General features: G+C 37.7%; 1 pseudogene; it reads right to left on the minus strand.

The window, feature by feature from the left end:
- Window positions 1–6,228: 6,228 nt before the first annotated feature.
- On the minus strand, window positions 6,229–7,559 carry LOC102961478 (annotated as a pseudogene).
- Between the last annotated feature and the right edge of the window lie 2,934 nt (window positions 7,560–10,493).

Raw genomic sequence — 10,493 nt, forward strand, 5'->3', positions numbered from 1 at the left:
TAATATTTATTTTTATTTTTATAAGGAATTACCATAATTATTGATTCACAGTCATCATCATAGTTAAAATCATGTTCATTACCAGCAGTCATCAAACATGAAAGGGAGTAGTAAGTATATAAGGCTGTTGTGATACATTGAAGTTAAATTTACCTTCTCTTCTGTCTTGTGCCAGAGCATATTTCTCTGACCAGATCTTGTTTGGGCTTGGGATTCAGCTATGGAATTTTCTTTGCCAAATGGAACATGATCAGGTGTGATTCAAGTTTAGATGTGCTTACATACTTTGGCTTGCCTTATGCCATAAAACTAACATAAGAGATAAAGCCCCAAGGATGGTTTGTTTTTTAAAAGAGTATGAGTGATACATAGAGCAGATCTGGACCCAATGTTCAGTGTTGATCCAAAGCCAACAAAACTTCAACCTGAAGCAAAGCTATCCCACCTGACTCACAGATATGTAAGTGAGAGAAAGAATTGCTTAATTCTAAGTCATTGCACTTTAGAGTAATTTATTAGGCAATCATAGTTGATCAACCTAGCTGGTAGTGTCTAGTGGGGGTGTGCTGTAATGGGTCTTTATAACAAGTCCTTACCAGTAGTTCACTGACAGTTAAACCAATAAATGGGCTCCAGATCTCAGAAATAGAATAAAATGTTAATTTAAATGATATACACATTTTTTTGAGCTACTTCCTAAATAATAAGGACCATTACCCTGAAGCATTATGAACAAGAGAGTAGATAGCCACAGTTTTACTTTAGTAAGAAAGATTTGGCTGAGTATATAGGATACAGATGTAGTTTTGGGAGTCCAGGCAGGAGACTATTGCCAATGTCTAAATGATAGGCAGTGGTTAACTTGGGTGGAAGTAAGGGAAGAAAATGACAGAAAGAAAATGAATGTAAGACCTTTGCTGGAGTTGCTTTCATTGGATGTGACAGTTGATGAGTTGATGAGGAGAAGCAAAATCAAAAGTGACTTGAGTCTTTGAAGCAGTTGTTGGTTATAAGATTAGTGATGTCATTCTCAGAAATGAAAAAGTCAGAGGAGCATGAGTAGGTGATTTGAATTATGGAGAGATGATGAGTTTCATATTTACCATGTCGAGTTTGAAGTACAGACAGATTTGAGCAAGTGGCCAGACCCCACTTACCTGATTGTCAAATGCCTTTAAATGAAGAGCACTCTTATGCCTAGATGGAAAAGATTGCTCACATACTAAATTCCAAACTCCAGAGAAGTTTTAAGAAGCAAAATCAATGGATTCCTGCTTAGAGCCAAGAATATTAGGTAGAGTGTTTGGTATTCATTGAAATTCTATTGCCAGGAATATAAGCAATCTCTTAAGAAGAGAAAGTCTGGTTTGGCCGTGTGTTGCCACTTTTGGGGGACATTCTAACTACGGGACTGATGGAAGAGGCACAGGGCTTATATACTGCATTGCAGACAACTTTATAATTGGCTTTATATTGAAATAGGGAAATGCTGTATTCTATACCAGTTAGTAGTCAGTCGATGATACAGAATTTTATAGAGGTTTACTGGCCAGTAACTTGAGACATTTTAACAAGTGATAATTCATGAAATAGCATTTGAGAACATTGGCTTTGGAAACAGCTCACTCTGGTTTGAATCTGTGTTCTACCGGTGTCAGCCTATTGATTCATTCTTTTAACAAATATTTGTTGAATTCCTGCGATTTTCTATGTTTGAGAAAAAAAACTTATGAAAACCACTACTTTTGAGAATTTACATCTTAACTGGGGGGAGGTATTCAACAAATAATAAACATAATAAATATGGCAAAGACTATAAAAAAGTTATGAACGATATGGAGAAAGAAGGAGAAACGTAAGGATTGGGAGTTTGGTGGGAGTAGGGGACAAATTGCATTATTAGATAGGGTATTCAAGATCTCACTGAGATGTTAATATGTGAGCAAAATCTCAAAGGAGTTGAAAGAGATAGGAAGATATAAACAGATAAAAATATCTAGAGCACAAGTCCTAAGGTGGAATTGTGCCTGATAATGTTTGATGAACAGCAGAGAGGCTGGAGTATAAAGAGCAATTCAAGGAACAGGAGGAAATGAAGTCAGTGAGAAAAATGGGTGGGGGGTGGACAATCAGGAAGGGATTTTAGCTTTTACCATGAGTGAAAAGGAGATTCATTAGAGAATTATTTTTCTTTCCTCTTTATTATAGAAAATTTCAAGCATATGTAAAGTAGAGAGATAGTACAATTGAGCCTCATCATCCAGTTAAAATGTTGATATAAGACCATTCTTATTTCTTCTGTATCCCTGCTCAGTCCTTCAATTCCTGATTATTTTAAAGCAGAATCAAGACATCGTATCATTTGGCTTATAACTATTTGGTAATATCTTTGAAAGAAAAGACCTTCATTGTCTTAAACATAATCATAAAGCCACTATTATACCTAAAAATAAAAATCTTGGTGTTAACAAATATCCAGTAAGCATTCACATTTCCCCCAATTATTTTAGAAATGTGTTTTTTATGGTTATTATTTGTGTAAATCAGGATTATAAAGTGTTTGGAACAAAGGGGTAACAGAAACACTCTGGCTGATGTGGTAAGAATAGTATATGGAGTGTCAAAGAAAGAAGCAAGCAGAACAGTTGGAAGCCATTGTAGTTATTTGGAAGAGGAGTAATGGTGGCTCAACCTTAGAATGGTAGCTGAGGAGGTGGTGATAAATTGAGTGCTGAATATATTAGAGCCAATAGATTTTCTAAAGGTATTGGGTATGGAGTGAGAGAGAAATCATAAGGTGAGTATAAGGTTGTTGGGTTAAGCTGGCCAACAGTGTTGATAGGTCTGTGGGATTAACAGAGTTAAGTTTGGGCAGTTCAAGACTGTACCTAGAAATGAGAGTCCCCAGCATATTGTTGATATATAGAGAGAGCTATGAGACTGGATGGAATCACCAATATCTTTAGTGTAAATTGAAGAGCGCGGATAACCAAGGACACAGCCCTGGGGTGTTGCAAGGTTTTAAGTAAGGGAGAAAAACCAGCAAAGGATACTGACGAGCTGCCAGGGAAGCAAGTGTTCTGGGAGTTAAGTGGAGGCAGTGCTTTATGGCGTGGGTAGCCATCAACAGTGTCAAAAGCTATTGTTATGTCAACCAACATGAGAACTGTAATAAAGGATAATAGGACTTATTCTCATGTGATTTTGTTTATTTAAAAAATATTTATTGCCTACCTACTATATTTCAGCCCCTGATTAGACACTGAAGATAAAAATGAGAAGAGGACATAAGTTCTACCTTTAGGAATCATATACTAGTGGGGATGTATTAGAAGACATTTAAAAACACTATTATAACTTATCCATTTTATTCTCCATTTGGTTCACCTGTAAAATAGAGCTAATTGTACCTTCATTATGTGTTGTGAGAATTAAACAATATTATACTATATAAGGATATGAAAAAAGTATTACCCTCTAGAATTATTTGGTTAATTACTCTTCTTATTTAGAAGAAATATCAATACATTTGTGGTACAGGATAAAAGCCAGAGGTCAGGTTTAATTGACAAAAGATTATCTTTAAGTCATAGGCTTAAGAAGAGGAAATAAACGTGAGTATCTCTAAAAATAACTTTGGAAGGAGAGTGTGGAGCCTAAAATAAAAATAAGTGGGTAGAGGATGAGATCATGGGCTGGAGAAAGGCCAGAAGGAGAAAGGCTGGGTGGTCTCTGGTTGAAGCAAGGCAGGACAAACAAAAATATCTAAGAGGGAATTATAATGGATCAATTTAAAACTGTGGAATTGGATTGACATAAGATGAAAACCGGGACAATTTGCAAAGGCACAGGACCAATTTCTCTAAAATTCATAAAAATGAATAAGGTGTAGAATTGTCCTAGGCTCTAGAGCGGGAGTTCAGCTCAATCCAACAAAGACGTTAAGAGCCAAAATGGGCTGAGCTGACATCTGGGCTAAATATGTAGATAGCTTGGCATGGAGTAGGTGTTTAGTAAATGGCAGCATTTACTGCAGCAGGATATACACATTCCCTAGAAAAGTCTTGTCTACCAAGGTGTTGGTAGCAGCTGTCTCAATCATTAGGAATACACTTCCTTGCTTTTTACATTCTTTGTGATTGTGTTTTTAAATTTTTCTCCAAAAAAGTCCATATTCATTCGTAATAAGAAAAACAATATTAGAAACTTTTTTCTAGGAGAAATCAAAGTTAGCCATACAGTTTTTATCTAGTCCTTATGGAGCCAATCTTAAAGTGGGAATAAATCCCCTCCTGAAATATGGCTGATGAAATCATTTTGAATGAAATTTTCTAACATGAATGAGGTCCCAAGGCCTTGCAGGTATGATGATACCACCACCACCAATGGTGTCACTGAACCAGGTATTCTGATATTTCATTTAATGCTAAGAAAGTGTGTACATTTGTGAACATAAACAACTTTAATTTTGATTTTGTTTTTTTAAATCACTATCTACATGGAAGGCAGGGTGATTAGGGTAAGGGTATATGGAAGAATAACATTTGAAAATTGCTTTCAAGAAACTGCTAAAGTGTTGTATGTATAAAGGCAGTACTGAAGAGATTATTCAATTCAATTAAAAAATTTCATTGAGCTTTGCTGCGTGCTGGGATTCTCAGAGTGAATCAGACACAGGGGCTATCTCCTACCAGGGGAAAAAGACATGTAAACAAATAAGTGACAATGTGACAAATGAGGCAATAGAAACACAGAGAAGCTACCTGAAAGTGCAAGGCTAAGAGTGATTAATTTTATCTGTAAGCTTAGGAAAACATTTCTGAAGTGAGGAATCTAGTTGCTGAGGACTAAAAAGAAAATACTCTGGCATCCAAAATGGAAACACTCATTCTAAATAAGGAATTGCACTTGGTGTTTGTTGAGAAGTGTTGAGTGAGCAGGGTATCAGCATATGAGACAAGTAAGTTTAACAGAGGGCAAACTCAAGACCCTTGTGTTTATATGAAGGGCCCCGATGTACAGTGGGCAGTATGGAGGGCAATGGTTAGGGAGATCATTTGGGACCAGTATGCTGTATGAACTGAAAAACATAAGTTTTGTATAACAAGATGATTGTCACGCATCAAAAATGTCTAAACCAAGCAATATGATACGTGCATATACCATGCAGTGGGGATGAAGAATGGGTGCAGAATTTGAGCAACTTCCAAGAGATGACAGTGTTGCACATAAGGAAAAAAAAAGTGAAGATATAGGGAAATAATGAGTTTTGGGGTTGTAACTGGAAGCACTGGGGGATTTTGGATAGATGTTCCCGACAGCCAATAATGCAAGATTGAGAAAATCTTCAAAGTTTGAACATAGGAACTATGTAAGGAAGTAACAAAAAACTTGCAGCAACAGATTTAGTGGGATTTAAAAGTTTGAAAAGACTCTTTAAACATCAATTCTTAACGTTTCTAGGTTCTTTATAAATCAGAGGGGCCAAAAAGAGTATCAGAGGGAAAAAACAAAAATAGGATTCATTGGCTTTAAATGGATGACTGCCATAAGAGTTTGTTTGTTTAAGTTCAGTTCCACAGACATTTTTTGAGTACCTATTCTATGTCACACACTGTATACTGTAGTGCTGGGGACATCAATTTGTGTAAGGTATTATACTTATGAAACTTAACATTCTGTTTTGGTTATCAGACCTATAAACGGTTACACTGATAAAGTATTCTCAGGGATAAGACATATGTAGAGGAAGAACAAAATATATCCAGAAGACTGTACAATTGAATAATCCAATTAGTGCAGTATACTAATCAGGTTGTAACCATAGCTTTCACCATTTTTGTGTAAATTAGCTTAACTATGACACATGATATGATTATACTCCTATAACCCAAACCAATATTGCCTGCCATTCTTGATTTCTTTTTTCTTTTCTTTTCTTTTCTTTTCTTTTTTCTGTTCTTTTGTCTTTTTTTCTTTCTTTCTTTCTTTCTTTCTTTCTTTCTTTCTTTCTTTCTTTCTTTCCATTTAAGACAGGGAATACTTCATTCAAACTCATCAGAGAAATGGACAGCTTGGGTCTATAATAAAGCATTGTATTTTAAAATATAGGCCAGTAATTGTATGTGAGAGTATATACTGCTACATACAAATTAACTGATCAGAGCACACTTTTCAATGTTTAAAACAGACTAAGCTTCCCTGTAAAAGCAGCACCTATGTGACTTTTTAAACTTGTTCTTTTTCCTCTCCTTCAACACAATCCATACCAACCACCTCATAATCCTTCTCAAGGGCAGCCATGTCCTCACAGGCCTTGGGAAACTCTCCTTCCTTCATACCCTCATCCACATACCAGTGAACAAAGGCACACTTGTCATACATCAGGTCATACGTGTGGTTCAGGCAGACCCAGGCCTCAGCAGTGCTGCTCAGCATGCACACATCCTGCTGTAGTTTGGCCAGGTCTCTACCAGGTACCACAGTGGGAAACTGGTAATTAATGCCAACATTGGGGCCAATGGGGCATCAGTCCACAAACTGGGTGGTACACTTGGTCTTGATGGTGGCAATGGCAGCATTAGCATCTTTGGGGAACCATGTTGCCATGGTACAACAGGCAATAAGCCATGTGTTTACCATGGCGAAGGTCACATTTCACCATCTGGCTGGCTGGCTCAAAGGATTCATTGGTGATCTCTGCTATAGAAAGCTGTTTGTGGTGGGCTTTCTCAGCAGAGATGACAGGAGCATATGTGGCCAGAGAGAAGTAGATGTGGGGATAGGGCACCAGATGCGTCTGGAATTCTGTCAGACCGACATTCAGGGTTCCATCAAATCTGAGGGAAGCAGTGATGGAGGACATAATTTAATCTATCAACCTATATAGGCTAGTGTAGGTTGGGTGTTCAATATCAAGGCTCCTACAACAGATGTCATAGATGGCCTCACTGTCTACCCTGAAGGTACAATCAGAGTGCTCCAGGTTGTTGTGGATAGTGAGGATGGAATTGTAGGGCTCAGCTACAGCTGTGGAAACCTGTGGGGCTGGAAAATTGGAGAACTCTAGCTTGGACTTCTTGCCATAATCCACAGAGATGATTCATCAGCAGAGGAACTAGTTCCCCCTCCAAAGCTGGGGAAAACCAAGAAGCCCATGTAGATCTGTGTACTGGTTGGCCAATTTCTGAAATCGGTCCAAGACAAGGTCAGTAATCTCCTCGTCAATGTTGTGGTGCCCTTGGGCATAGTTATTGGTGGCATCTCCTTGCCTGTGATGAGCTGCTCAGGGTGGAAGAGCTGGCTATTGGTGCCAGTGCGAACTTCATCAATGACTGTGGATTCCAGGTCTACCAACACTGCCCTGGGCACATGCTTGCCAGCACCTGTCTCACTGAAGAGCTCTTGATGTTGAAGGAGTCATCTCCTCCTCCAGTGGTCTTGTTACTTGGCATCTGATCACTGGGCTGGATGCCGTGTTCCAGGCAATAGACCTCCTAGCAGTCCCTATCAATCTGGACACCAGCCTGGCCAACATGGATGGAGATGCATTCATGCATGGTTGCTGCTTTGCAGCTGCCAAGCAGATGGCAGAGAAGAAGAGAAGTTGTTGCTTGTTAGAGCATGACACTTAGGCAGTTGATGTTAGAGAAACTCCAAACTAACATTCTTTTACCTGCGGAGAAGATAAAATACACAATAGGAGTGTGGCTAAAATCACATATACCTGCCTCAATTACTAGAAAAGCAATTTAAAGCATTTTCCACATGGCTGGTATCTACTGGATATTAGTGCCTTAATAGCCATCATTTATAGAGCATAGTTGTATGCTTGTACGTCTACTTTCTCATTTAATTCTTACATAAAGTGAACAGTTTCACAATTGATAGGTGATGGAGGCCGGGTTTGAACCCAGGCAGTTTGGCTCTGGAGTGTATATTCTTAACCAATCTATACTATTGCCTCTCAAAAGTCTTGCTTGTTCATTTTGTTTGTTTTTCAAAAGTCTTAAAAGACAACAGGTTTTGCAAGATTATTTAGGATGAAAAAACATAGGTGAAGAATAAAAAAATAGCCCATAAATTTTTTATGTGGCTTTTGAATGGGATAATTATTGTCTTATGTGGCAGTTTCAAATAATTATTTGATGTTATTATTTTATGTGTTTTTTTCAAATTGCTAATGTGGTTCTTCTAGCTTGGGTAGAGAAGAGTATTTGTGGAAGAAATATTTATGAAACATTTTCATAAATAGTACTTGGAAGATTCTTTTTCTCTTTTAAGACCATTCTGGGGACATCTCTGTAAGGAGCAGAAGAGGGCCCTAGGAGGCCATATTCACTTTAATTATAGCCATTGTCTATGCCACAGTTCTCAAACTTTCTGTCACCCGAAGCAACTGTTTAAAACACCTTTTTCTGGGCCTCACCCCAAAGTTTCTGACCTACTCAGGTCTAAATCAGTTTTCATTTGCATTTCCTACCAGTGTCTCCTTGATGCTGTTGCTGCTGGTTCAGGGACCACATTTTAAAAACTAAAGGTCTCTGCCTTTCTCGTGTCTTTTTTATGCTTACAAAGGTTGTTGAGTTGTGAGTCTCCCCTCACAGCCTGGTCCTAGCAGTAGTTTGATCCACTGAACTTAGCCACACAATGGGTCAACTCAACCCTCACTTCACAGCTAGGGCACCAGCAGGCAGACTGACTGCCCTTCGGGGCAGCATCCCAGAGACCTGTATTTACCTGCCCTCCACCCAGTGGGATAAGGAAATTCAGGCCCAACAAATTGGGCTCTCCCACCCCCAACAAAAGGAACCCACAAAACCGGGCAGCCAAGGGAGGTACTCTGTCTCCACAGATGACACCAGCAAGGATTGATCCGGAGCTCCAATGGCAACAGAAGAATGAAGGAGACCAGAACAGCATTGCAAGGGCTCTGAAAACCTGTCAGTGAAACTAAGCCCCACAAAAGTGAACCAGAGTTCACCTACTAAATCTAAAAGGGCAAATATCAGCTAAAAAAGAAGATTTAAGTACAATTAAGAGTCTCCTAATAATCAAAATATCCAGCATAAAATAGAAAATCATCTATTCTACCAAAGACCAGGAAAACCATGAGAAAAACAATAAGAAAATAAGAAAAACATGAATGAGAAATGTAATAAATAGACACTAATATTAATTTGAATCAAATGGTGACCCTATCTAACAAGACCTAAGGCAATTGTCATAAAACACAGGACACAAGAGCAACACATAAGGTCACTATATGTATGCATATATATACTACTGATAAACAAGTGAAAACCAAAGTTTAAAAATACCACCCAAGAATTTCTCCACAGAGAATGAAGTATATAGGTATAAATGTAACAAATCATATACAGAATTTATATAATGAAATTTATAAGGTGATGAAATCAATCAAAAAGAACCTTAAGTATTTGAGAGATACAGCATATTTTCGATTAGAAGACTGAATATAGTAAAAATATCATTTCTTCCAAAATTTATCTATAGGCTTGATACGATTTCTATCAAAGTTTCAGAAAGTGTTTTTTGTTTTTTATTTTTTTTTTTTGGTAGACAGATAAATTTTCTAAAACTTATATGGAAAGGTAGAGTCCATTAAATAGCCAAAATAACTTTGAAAAAGTAGAAGGAATAATCACTTCTCCTAATGTTAAAGCTTCTAATATAGCTTTAGTAGTCACGCCAGTGATATACTGGAGGAGGGGTAGGAAGAGGGGTAGACCTATAGATCAGTGAAACAGAAGAGAGAATACAGAAATATACCCAAACAAAGATGGCCACTTAATTTTGACAAAGGAGGTTAAGTCAATACGTAGTGTTGGAGCCACTGGACGTCCATTGTCCAAAAAAAAAAAAAAAAAATGGATCTCCACCTAGATCTTCTCCCTTACATAAAAATTAACTCAAAATGGATCCTGGAATTGTAAGCGAAACTTAGGTACGTTGAGAAAATGTGGGGGACCTAGGGCTAGGCAGGAAAAATGTTCTTAGATTTAACACCCAAAACACTATTCATAAGAGGAAAAAGTGCTAAATTGGATCTCATCTAAATTTTAAAAATTTGCTCTTTGAAAAACTCTGCTGAGGGTATTTTTAAAAGCCCACAGACTGAGAGAAAATATTTGCAAATCATGTGTTTGACACAGATCTTGTATCTAAAATGTGTAAAGAAGTCTCAAAACTCCACATTAGAAAAAAAACAATTGATCCAATTAAAAAATGGGCAAAAAATCAAGCACAGACATTTCACTGATATGCAGAAGGCAAATGAACGCATGGAAAGATGTTCAACATCATTAGCTAGTAGAGAAATGAAAATTAAAACCACAGGGAGGTTTCACTGCACATCTATCAGAATAGCTAAAATAAAAAATAGTGGCAACAAGTACAGGCAAGAATGTGCAGAAACTGGGGGCACCTGTGTGGCTCAGTCAGTTAAGCATCTGACTCTTGATTTGGCTCAG

The sequence above is a fragment of the Panthera tigris genome, chromosome C2, assembly GCF_018350195.1.
Source record: "Panthera tigris isolate Pti1 chromosome C2, P.tigris_Pti1_mat1.1, whole genome shotgun sequence".
Taxonomy (NCBI): Eukaryota; Metazoa; Chordata; class Mammalia; order Carnivora; family Felidae; genus Panthera; species Panthera tigris.